Source organism: Trichechus manatus, unplaced genomic scaffold (assembly GCF_000243295.1).
Source record: "Trichechus manatus latirostris isolate Lorelei unplaced genomic scaffold, TriManLat1.0 scaffold00295, whole genome shotgun sequence".
Taxonomy (NCBI): domain Eukaryota; kingdom Metazoa; phylum Chordata; class Mammalia; order Sirenia; family Trichechidae; genus Trichechus; species Trichechus manatus.
The window spans coordinates 1,260,383-1,271,615 of NW_004444231.1; the positions used below are offsets into that span (position 1 = coordinate 1,260,383).

At 46.1% G+C, this 11,233-nt stretch overlaps 1 pseudogene across 1 annotated transcript in view; it reads right to left on the minus strand.

Moving 5' to 3' along the window:
* Positions 1-10,622: 10,622 nt before the first annotated feature.
* The window catches only part of LOC101345343 (HLA class I histocompatibility antigen, A-23 alpha chain-like), an 18,387-nt pseudogene continuing 17,776 nt past the window's right edge, over positions 10,623-11,233 (minus strand). Inside the window, exons 5-6 of the transcript XR_002822937.1 lie at positions 11,063-11,221; positions 10,623-10,675 (exon numbers count right to left, since the gene is read on the minus strand). The product of XR_002822937.1 is annotated as an HLA class I histocompatibility antigen, A-23 alpha chain-like (transcript). The remainder of the gene's footprint in view (positions 10,676-11,062; positions 11,222-11,233) is intronic.

Genomic DNA, 11,233 nt, shown 5'->3' on the forward strand with positions numbered 1-11,233 from the left:
GAAGAAGGTGAGAGACTGGGCCATGCAGTTAACTGAGGCAAGAGCTTTCAGGGATCACCCTTTGCAAATACATGAGGCTCCCCACTGGGACAAGCACTGAAGCTGCAGCTGGAATGAAGGCTGGTGGACTGATGCAAGGGAGCCCTAAAGGTGCAGTGATTAAAGCGATTGACCGCTAACGGAAAGGTCAGCGGTTGAAAACCACCAGACACTCCGTGGGAGAAAGATGTGGCAGTCTGCTTCATAAAGATTTACAGCCGTGGAAATTCTGTGGGGTCACTATGAGTTGGAATCGACTCCACAGCAGTGGGTTTGGTTGGTTTTGTTTTGGACTGATGCAATGACTTCTTGCAGGAAGTTGTGGGGACCTGGGTTTGTGTCCCGTGACTACATTATTGCCTTGGGTTTCTTAAAGACCCGAGGACTGAAAGAAGGGGAAGGCGCTGGTGTGTGGAGGAGGCTGCTCCAAGGGAAGAAACTGAGGTGGAGTCCCACCCCTACCCTTTCTCTGTGCTGTTTCTTGGATCTAGTGGCCCCCAGGGTCCTCCCGACTCAGCAGAAGGACCCTGACAGCAATCACACCCTGCGATGCAGAGCATTTGGCGTCTCACCTGCCAACATCACGCTGACCTGGCTTCAAGACTGGAAGGAGCTGACCCCAGGACTCAGGACTCTGGGGAATCTGACCTGGGGGGGTATGAGACCTACCAGAGCTGGGCAGTTGTGGGAATCCTCCCCGGAGGGGAGCTGAGATACACCTTCTTGGTGGAGCACCTGGGCCTGAAGGGGCCCCTCAGTGTGACTTGGGGTGAGATGTTGTCAGAGGACCAGCCATGAGTCTGGAGTGAATCTCATCCAAATCCTGCCCATACTCTCTACCCTTCTGTTCAAGCCCCTCCCTTCTCTCCTAAACTGAGACGCTGGAAATGTCCTCAGGGGCCCTCTGATCACTCACATCTCAGCCCTCACTGGGAAGTTCTTCTCACTGCTACCTCCTTCATTCCTCTGGACCTTCTGCCACAGCCCCAGGCTCTGACTTCTCTCTCTTTTACCCTCCAGAGAGTAATGGATCACTTCCCACTGATGAGCCAGCTCTAGGTGAATCCAGGCTCTAGCTGAGGTTCAGAGAAGGAAAATATGCGTGAACAAAGGGTTGGAGAAGGAGAACGGACACAGCCAGAGCAGAAGTTGAACGGTTGAGGGAGATGATGAAGAAAGATGTTCCCACATGATCATTTCTCTCTCATAGCCTGTTATATGTTGAATTGTGTCTCCCCAAAATATGTGTTTTAAATCCTAACCTCTATGCCTGTGGTTATAATCTCATTTGGGAATGAGTTGTCTCTGTTACATTAATGAAGCAGAATTAGCATAGGGTGTATCTTAAGTCAATCCCTTTTGAGATATAGAAGAGACGAAACAAGTGAGCAGGGCAGAGATGGGGGAAGAGAGAGGCCATGTCACATAAAGATCACCAAGAACCAAGGAATAGAAACTGAAGACACAAGGACCTTTCCCCAGAGCTGAGAGAGAAAGCCTTCCCCTAGAGCCAGTGCCCTGAATTTGGACTTGTAGCCTCCTAACTTGTGAGGAAATAATTTTCTGTTTGTTAAAGCTACTCACTTGTGTTATTTCTGTTATAGCACCACTACAAAACTAAGACATAGCCCAAGGGAGCCATCTTTCCCCTATGCTCAAGAACATGGGAAGAGCAGCAGGAACTGGGAGATATTTCAAGTGAAAGAAAAATAAAAATATTTCCTCCCTGTTTGCCTTATTCCTCTTACATTGCTGGCCAGTGTTTGTGGTATAAGCTACACTGGTTTGTTCACAAATCCCAGAATCTCAGATTTGGAGACTCTCTATGAACTTGAAAGATATTTTTTGGAAAGTCTCCAAATAGCCGGGAATAATATTAAGCATATTCTAATACCTAGAGACTTGAAACAAATGATTTCCAAAAGAGGTCAAAACATTCATAGAGAAATGACCATCGATATTCAGCTCTTAAAGCCTTTAGGCCTGAAGCCCACTCTTCAGAGAAAGATTAGACAGGCCTATAAAACAAGCAATAACACGTGTGATGAACATGCTTCTTCTTCAATCAAATATACGAGACCAAATGGGCAACTCCTGTCCTAAAACAAGATGAGAAGGCAGGACGGGACAGGAACTGGACCAGTGGACACCAGGAACCCAGGGTGGAAAGGTGGAGTGTGCTGTCACAATGTGGGGATTGCAGCCAATGTCACAAAACAATATGTATATAAATTTTTGAATGAGAAATTAACTTGAGCTGCAAACTTTCACCTAAAGCACAATGAAAACTTTTTTAAAAGGCCTTAGGCACTAAATAAATTATGATGTGGTATTAAAGTCAGAAGAATTTGTTTTCTTTTAGCTTTTACTTTGAAATAATTTTAAATTTAGAGAAAACTCGCAAGTTAGTACAAGGAAATCTCATATATTCCTTTCCCATATTTACCAATAAGTATCATTTTTGCCACATTTGCTTGTATATAATGATTTGAGAGTAAGTTGCATATATTCTCCCTTTATCCCTGAATATTTTAGTGTATGTTCCCTAAGAACAAGGACATTATATTTCATAATCAGAGCACAATGATCAAAACCGGGAAAACTAACATTGCATCAGTGCAAAAATGGCATGGCTCCAGAGGTCCTCTAACTTCAGGAGTGGAGAGGAGAATCACCATCAACATCAGCCCAAGGCTGATTCCTATGAGGTGGAGGTCAAACATACCTCCACTCTCCAACCTTTTTACCAATTCTGACATCAGCTGTCCCTCCCACAGCACTCTGTACTTCTCTGTCAGGTTCGATAATTCCTTGCAATGTCCACACAGAACTCACAGACCATGCCCACGGTTATGGGGTTTATTAGGGAAGTAACAGGTTATAATTCAGGATCAACTTGGAGGAAACAGGAACAAGTCAGGATACAGTTCTTCCATCAGGACAACTTCTCAGTTGCTGCCGCTGGACCTTCCTCTTGGCCTGGGCCCTGCTCCCTCAGCCTGGCCTCTATCCCCGCTCAGACTTGGCTTCTCCCCCCACTTGGGCCTGGCCTTTTCCCTGCTCGGACAAGTGTACAAAGCTCTTTAGCTCCACAGGTATGTGTCCAGAGGCACCCCACTCCACCAGGAAGCCTCCTGTCCAAAGGCACTCAGGTCTCTCGCTCTGAGGGTCGGCGAGTCTAGCCTGCCGGTGCCGTGCTGCTGTCATCTCACACCATCTCTGGTGTTAAAGCTCTGTCTCCTGGGTCTAAGAGGTTCTCAACACAGGGACCCTGGGTCCAAAGAACACCCTCCACTCCTGGCTCTTCTTGATGGTAGTGAGGCTCCCCCCCTCCTCTGGGATTAGTTCCCTTTCCTAGCAGAGTAGCAAAACTGGCCAATCCTCTACCAGGGCTTCATGCATCTTATTTGCATAGTTACACCCCCCTTACCCTCCCCAAGGGTTCCATGCATCTTATTTACATTATTAGCAGGTTGTCCAATCTCCTTGGTGGTGGGCCACAGCACCTTATTTGCATAGTTCCATCCAATCATTTTGTGGGAGTCATAAAACCATGGCTAGAAGAGCCATATAAAGTAATCCACTGCGCCGCAATCAGCATAACTGTCCTTATTCAACCTTCACAAATTGTCACAGTAATGTTCTTTATAGGCATTTCTTCCAGTCTAGATCTAATCCAAGAATACACATTGCACTCATTGGTCAGGCTCCTTTAAAACCGAAACCAAACCTGTTGCTGTTGAGTAGATTCTGACTCATAGTAACCCTATAGGACAGAGGAGAACTGCCCCAGAGAGTTTCCAAGGAGCAGCTGGTGGATTCAAACTGCTGACATTCTTTTTTTTTTTTTCGGTTAGCAGCTGAGTGCTTAACCGTTCTGCCACCAGGGCTCTACCACGTAGCTGGAGGGTCTGGCAAACCCAAGATCAACAGGTAAGCTAGCAGGCCACTGGCTCACAGACTGCAGAGACTGACAAATCCCAAGATCAGCAGGTAACCTGCTAGCTCAGATCCCAAGAACTGGAGGTCAGATGAACAGAAGCCAGCTGCTGGTTCCAAAATGAGCAAAAGCCTGCAAGGCTTGTCAGAAAGTCCACCTATATTGAATGCAGGCCACACCCCCAAGGAAAATCCCTTTCAACTGATTGGCTACCCACAGCAGATCCCAACATGGAGGTGATCACATTATATCAGGTCTCACCATGGAGGTGATTACATCATTAAATGACTGCCAAACTACATCATACCTGCCAAACCACTGAGAATTATGGTCCAGCCAAGTTGACACACAACTTTAACGATCGCAAAAACTTTTACTCTACACGTCAAAGAACCAATGTGAGAGTTCTGCCAACTGCTCAATATGTCTATTTTGATTATATATTTGAAAACCAAGGAAGTGACCACCAAGTGGTTGCGTGGACCCAGAGAACCTACTGAAAGATGGATGGGCCTGGAATAGGACTCCACTTATTTCCTGTTCCCCATATGCCTTTCTTCTAATGGGGGTCCATGACATTTCTTTAATTCTCCTAGGCATCATGATCAAATTGGACCATATATCCAATAGCCCTGGATGGAGAAAAGGGTGGAAGATGTGTTCTAGACAATTGTGTATTCTAAGGAAGCTTCAACAAAGGCTTGGAGGAGTCCTTGAGCTGAAATTAGCTGACAAATGACTTCCATGTCTCTCTGGATGGAATCTTCCTTAATATCCTGATCACACTAAGTCACTGATGGGGAGCAGCCCATGGGAGATGTGGCCTCACCACAAACACTATGATGGCTTTCAAAATACAGCAACTGAGGCCCTTGGGAAATTATGATACCTATAGCAGGAGTTCAGAAAGGCACATTCTCATTGTTGTCACTTTAGTTTATAGTATGGTTCAAGTTCTCTATATTCTTACTACTTTCTCTGCTTATTCTATCAATTACTGAGAGAGGAATAATGATTCCTCCAAATGTAATTATTAATTTATCTGTTTCTGCTTTCAACTGTGTCAGTCCAGGCTTCATCTATTTTAAGCCTGTGTTAGGTTTTTGGAGCCCTAGTGGCAAAGCAATTAAGCACTAAGCTGCTAACTGAAAGGTTGGCAGTCAGAACCCACCAGCTGTTCCATAGAAGAAAGATGTGGCAGTCTGCTTCCTTTGCAGTTGTTCATGAAGGCAATCAGCCTCACATTCCATTTTCTCCTCCTATTCCTGACTCTTCTTCTTCCTCTGTTGCTGCAGGTGAATAGATACCAATTATTGTACCTTGAATGGCCGCTTATAAGCTTTAAGACCCCAGGAACTATCCATTGAACTAGGAGGTAGGGCAGAAGCACTAGCATGATATCCAACCAATTAACTGGGATGTCCCATGAAGCCATATCCCTAAACCACCAAACTAAGGAACCAAATCCCATGAGGTGTTTGTCTGAAAATAAGCAGCCTCAGCAGCTGCTTATGTACATTGTTGTAAATATATCTATCACACAAATTTTTGCCAATTAAACTTTTTACAGGTGTACAACTTATTGGCAGCAATTACTTAATCAACTGTGCAACTCTACCCTGAATTAGTGTGATTTTTTCCATCACTGTAAATCGAAACTCAGTACCCCATAAGCAATAACCCCCTCCCCTTGTGCCATTTCTGAGGTTCCATCTCCTCCCTGAAACCCCTCAGACATGGCACAGGGGCTCCTGAGCTCTCCTTTCCTCCATCCCCTCCTCCACCCCGGAGCCTGACCCCTGTGGATTCTAGGGCTGATTAGAAGGCATCTTCATTTCTCCATGGATGCCCAGCCTCAGGGTCAGCCTTCTCTGCCCTACTCAGACCACAGCCCAGACCCCTCCTGAATCCAAGAGCGGATGGGCTGCGCCCCCGTGTGGCTACAGGCTGAAGACTAACGACCAGAGTTCCCCGTCTACCCTTTCAGCCTGGACCTCTCCAGTGTTCCTGGGCTCCCAGTAGCAGGACAAGGGTCTGCACACAAGGAGGCGCCCCCATCCAGGGTCAGATTCAGATGAGAAGTGTTTCCCCAAATCCACGCTGACATAGATGTCTTCTCCCATTGAGTGACCGTGGATGGACTCTGGCCTCAGTGCAGAGCAAGATCTCCAGATCCTAACAGTTAGTTTGCAGTTCTGGAGCTGTCCCCAGAAATACATCTCATGCCTCAATACCCAGGATGGGACCTTGGACTCCTGAGTCCCTGTCACTTATTCCTGTGGCTGTTTCTGGGAATGGAGGCTCCTACTCCCAGGAATCATCACATTCTAGATGACTGACTACCTATCTCCCAGGATCCCAGGGCCACCCCTGTCTGCTTCCCAGCTCGTATCTGCAGACCCTGGGATCCTGCCTCTTTCTCCTCTGGATCCCAGTACCCAGATCTTAAGTCTAGATGCCCTCAGACCAGGCTCTCTGCTACCCCAACCCCTGAACTTAGGAACTGTATAGCTCTGGCCTCAAATCTCAGTTCTGACAGCTGACTCAGGGACTTGGCGGTCACGGGCGGAGGAGGCTCCTTGAGGCGCCACATGCTGTGGCTGAGCCAAGGCTTTGAGCTGGGCAGCAGCTGCAGATTGTGGTGCTAGGGCTCTTGCCCCGATAGGAGGGCTTCCCTGCTCACCACCCTGTGACGTGGCTGGGGACCCTCCTGGTACACAGTATGCATCACAGACAGCAGGTGTGCATGGCACTGCCTATCCACTGTGTGGGTGAGGCTGGACCAGGGTTGGGTGGCACCGAGGGGCCTGCTTGTTGCCGGTGGGGCTCAGGGACACAGCCTAATTAGTGAGATATTGTAGATGATATCCCTGCTGGTGCAAATATGCACAATTACACACCAGGGCTAAGTAACTCCTCCAATCTAACATTGCCAGATTAGCAGCAATTAAAAAATCAAGACACCTACACCCTCCCGACAACACGGTATCCTTCCTTAAAACTGTGAAAGTTCCTACCATCTGTTTTTGTCTTTAGATTGTGAAGTCAGAGTAGCCGTCACCTCACAGCAGGCTGCTCTAAGCTATTACTTAAAATGCAATTCTACGGACTAGGCCTTGTTCACCTGTGAGAAGTGAAGGAAGGGCTGTATTTTGGGGAAGTTCAAAGTCTGTTAGATCTTTCGTTTCCTACTGGATTTCTGGACTGAAATCTACAGGTTAATTGATGCATGTTTCCTCCCTTCCTCTCAGAAATCAAAAGTCACAAGGGTGTAGAGATTCAGAAATTCCAAATCTGTCTTAAAAGAAACTAGTCAGGGTTTCAACTCCAATGATGGCAGACTAGCCTGTTTCAAACCAATCCTGTCTCCAAAAACAACTATAAAAGCTGGTCAAGTGGTAAGAACATCCACTTGACGTCACTAGAGTTATCAGGGAAGTGAGGACTTGATGGAGCCAGACTTAGAAAGAAGAAATCCCAGATGTGTGGGTCCAATATTTGTAACATTCTCTGCTTTAAACCACTTGTCAAGTTGAGCGTGGTCACTGAGAGCCTGAGAAGCTGAGTAGGTCTTTTGGTAGATGCTACAGGAAGACAGATAAAAACTGGAGCACAGAATGCTACACAGAAAGGAAAATGAATGAACTATCACTATGCTCATAAACGTGGATGAATCCCACCAAAAAAAAAAAAAAAAGTCAGCAAAAAGAGTCAGACACAAAAGAGTAGATATCAGATGATTCCATGTATATACATTCAAGAACACACCAAACTAATTGATGAATTAAACTAAATCTGTTGCTGTCGAGTTGATTCTGACCCTATAGAACAGAGTAGAACTGCTCCATAGAGTTTCCTAGGAGTGACTGGTGGATTTGAACTGCAAATCTTTTGGTTAGCAGCCAAACTTTTAACCACTGCACCACCAGGGCTTCATACTGGGGATAGGACCCAGGAATTGCTTACTTAACAAACCCTACTGTTGAGGCTGATACACATCCATGTTGGGAATTGCTGGTCTACATTCTTGCTACTAGAAGACGACTCTGAAGACCAGCGGCATCAGCATCAACCTTGTTACAAATACAGAGTTTCATGCTCTACTCCGGACCTTTTGGATATTAATGAGATTTCCAGGTGATTCCTGTGCACAGTACAGTTTAGACTCCCTGATCTGTGTGCTTTATAGACAGTACCAGAACCCTCCAGTCTGCTCTTAGAGTGTGGTCTCATCAGATTGCTTAGCACTAGAGGGTCCAGGGTTCAGTCTTTGTTCCTCTCTCTTCTGTAGCTAATCACTCCCTTGGTGAATTCATCCATACTCAAAGCTTTAAATATAATTTATATAGTGTCACCTCCCAAATCTATTTCTCCAGCCCAGACTTTTCCCTAAAGGCTAGACTCATATAGCCAACTGACAACTCAAAAAACTTACTCACATTTCTAATAGACATCTCAGATATAACATTTCTGAAACCTAATGCCTATGTTGTCCCCTTCTCAAGTATGCTCCTTCCAGAGTCTTCCCCATCTTTGCTGACATCAGTTCCATCTTCCTATTTACACAGACCAAAAAAGTTGGTGTCCTCCTTGGCTCCTGTCTCTCATACCCCAAATTTCATCCATTAGGAAATCCTAAAACATCCAGCCTCTGAGTGAGTTCGAACCGCCAGCCTTTCAATTAGCAGTCAAGGGCTTAACAGTTGAACCACCAACACTCCTTCACTGTACAGGTGTTGCCTGTAAACAGTTTTGCATCAAGAGCTGTCATAATGTCAGCCTAAGCCTGGCACTGGTTCAGGTTGTCCCAAAGCTGCTGGTTGAGAGTTAGACCAGTAGCACAGGGATCCAGACCCAGCCAAGGAAAGCCACAGAAAGAGACAGTGAGACCGAGAACAAACATAGTTATGCTGCTCCTGGTCTGAGCTGGCGACACACTTGCTTAGAGAAAGACACACCTGCTAACACCTGATCCATAGCATGACCACCCAGCGACACAAAAATGGACATGGGTAATTTGGGACAGGTGAATGGGTCTCCCTTTTAGACATAACTGGGTTCCTCTCCTATGATGGTAAATGGAGTACTCAGGGATGGACCAGTTTGCCTCAAATATGTTCCTGTTGTTTATGGTTTGCTTTATAAAAATAATAACACCTTTCAATTGCCAACACTTTGTAAAGTGTCTTTGTGTGTACGACCCAATCAGATCGGACAGTAGAGTCCATATACTGACAGTCTCATGATTACTTTAGAGTAAATTACTTTAGGATTTAGAGTACATTCTGTGTATATGCAAACGTGCATATGCACACATGGGGCACAGGCCTTTTTCATGCTCAGCTCCTCCACAGCATCCTCCTGTCCCCACCTGTGACAGAATCAGCATAGCAAAGATGCAGATTCTGGAAGGTTCTCCGGTCTTCCATTTATTTCCTCTCTCAAATTTTGAGTATTCCTCACCTTTAATTAACCCATCAACCCCGCCTCTTAGCAAGAAATTGAAAAAAATTTGTATCCAGATTCTAATTTCAGTAGGGAAGTGAGAAGTTGCAGCTCAGAGCAACACAAAGTTATGACAGGACGGAGAAGTTCTAGCCCTGCCTCTGCTGGAACAGGAACATTGATCAGGGAAAGGACACAAGTCAGTTTGGGGAGGGGGTCCTGCTGGGCAAGGGTGGGCTAGTCTCCCCACATGCTCACATTATGCTGATAGGAACACAGACACATTCAGACATCACTTGCAGAAACAGAAGTCAGGGGTTCTTGAATTTACGAAGTGGAATGTGAACAAATCTTGTATCACTCAGTGTCACACAAGGCAGTGATCTCACACTACAGAAGAATCAGGACAAGTACAGGTCAGTCACTGTAAGTGTTGATAGGCTGAACAGCTCACCACAAGCTCAAAATGTCCAAAAATGTCCAAATCTCCAAACCCCCATAACCTAGTCATTTCCCCTCTACCCTAGCCCGTCCTCCACATCAGGCCTTCCAGGGTCTCACCTTTAGAAGCTGTGAGAGACACATCAGAGCCCTGGGCACTGTCACCACCTGAAGAACAGGGTTTGGTCAGAGCTCACAGGAGATGAGACTAAAGAAAGAATTATGGGGTGCGGTTCAGGGGCTAATGGGTTCCTCTCTACATTGTCCTAAGGGTCTGAACATAGTTCCCTCTTGTCTTGGATTGAATTGGGTCCCCCCAAAATATCTGTTAACTTGGCTGGGTCATGATTCTCGGTATTGTATAACTGTGTATCATTTTATAATCTGACGTGATTTCCTTGTGTTGTAAATTCAATCACTATGATCTAATAAGATGGATTAGCGGCAGTTATACTGATGAGGTATACAAGATTGGATAGCATCTAAAGCCAATCTCTGTTGAGATATAAAAGACAGAAGTGAGCAGAGACACATGGGAACTTCATACCACCAAGAAAGCAGTGCTGGGAGCAGAGCGTGTCCTTTGGACCTGAGGTTCCTGTGCAGGGAAGCTTCCAGACCAACGGAAGATTGATGACATGGACCTTCCTCCACAGACAACAGAGAAGGCATTCCCTTGGAGCTGACGCCCTGAATTTGGACTTGTAGCCTACTAGACTGTGAGGGAATAAACTTCTCTTTGTGAAAGCCATCCACTTGTGGTCTTTCTGTTATAGCAGCACTAGATGACTAAGACACCTCTTTTTCCATCTGTGGGAAGAAACGATCCTGTGAGAGACCAGGGGGGAGGCAGGGCCATGAAGTTCTAGAGGAACCAGCTAGTCTTGGACCCCAGGGAATTTTCCAGAACTGTGACTCCAGACCCAGGACAGGATCCAGAAACAAGAGTAAAGATGTGTGGGGACTGGACCAACTACCCTCCTGCAGGTCTGTCCTTAGCAGAGACCTTCCCCTCTGACCTGTGACTGCTGAGACTTTCCTCCCATCACCATAATTATCAAAATCAAATGTTTGTCCTTCATGTTCACATGTGCTTTACATAAGAGTAAGTGTTAGCACACAAGGCCCCAGACCGGGTAGGCGTGGGTGTGCAGATGGTGTCTTCTGTAGTGAGGCAGGACAGGAACAAACTCTTACCTGGGGCTTGAAACCCACCAGTGGGATAAGAAACTCAGACCCTATCCCCTTCTCTGACTGAGCTCTTCTTCATCCAGATCACAACTCCAGTGACCACAACTCCAAGGAGAACCAGGCCAGCAATAATTCCCATGATGGAAGTGGTGGGCTGAGGTGGCTCTGGAAAGGGAA